This window comes from Populus euphratica, unplaced genomic scaffold, assembly GCF_000495115.2.
Source record: "Populus euphratica unplaced genomic scaffold, PopEup_1.0 scaffold2375.1, whole genome shotgun sequence".
Taxonomy (NCBI): domain Eukaryota; kingdom Viridiplantae; phylum Streptophyta; class Magnoliopsida; order Malpighiales; family Salicaceae; genus Populus; species Populus euphratica.
In genome coordinates this window covers 16,771-17,760 of record NW_011502201.1, presented here as the reverse complement: position 1 = coordinate 17,760, position 990 = coordinate 16,771, and positions in this window count along the sequence as shown.

Sequence of the window (990 nt, the reverse complement as noted above, 5' to 3'; positions counted from 1 at the left end):
CAAAATACAAAATAAAAAATATCAAGGCATTTAATATATAAAACATAGTAAAAATACTAGGTAAATATGAAGAAAACTATCAAATAATATGATTGCATCAATGCACTAAAGTTAGAAAAGTCAAGAGTCTAAAAGATTTTTTATTTGACTAATCTCTTAATTCTCTCAATAGAGATGTGTCTTAATCTCATATGCCAAAAAGTAAATGAGGACTTATCAACAAGTGTACATTTAATATTAATTCCTTTATGCAAGGTTATGAAACTTTGTTCATAGGTTGGGTCTAATTTAATTTAAATTATCCATTAAACAAATACTCAAAACCTATGCCAACTTTATTATAAGAAATAATAAGTTTAGTATTAATAAAATTGAAAATATAGCTAAAATTTACTAATCTAGAAATTACAATCAAGGTTTTAAAAAATAAAGGAACATAGAAAGTGTTTTCCAAATCCAAAATGTAACCATTTTCTATAACAAGCTTGTAAGTCCCCATAATATTGACATGTAAATGTATCGTATTCTCTGAATAGATATTAATTAGTACTTAAAAGTGCATTTTTATCAAGGTTTTATATCAGTATTTTGCACTTGAAGTATCAATCACTCCTTAACTAAAGCATGTTTTATACTAACATATCTAATAATATAAGATACCTTTAATTTATGGTAAATATTCATTTTAAATGTAGGCCAATCACATAAATAAAAGGATTGATTCATGAGTTTAAAAACTAAAATTGAAAGGACAAAGAGATGGTCAAATATGAAAAAGAGATGTTGATGCAGTCCAAACCTGAACATGTTCGGTAATTGGTCATATCTGGACTGTAGTTCTTAGATTTAGATCTACTTTATATGGATAGAAAGGTAAGATATAGGTTTACAACTGTCATATGGAGCCCAAGATTTAAAAAGGTCATTTTCAAGTCCAAATTATAGCAACAACAAAAAAGTCTGAATCTGTCCTGCAACCCAAGCATTGTT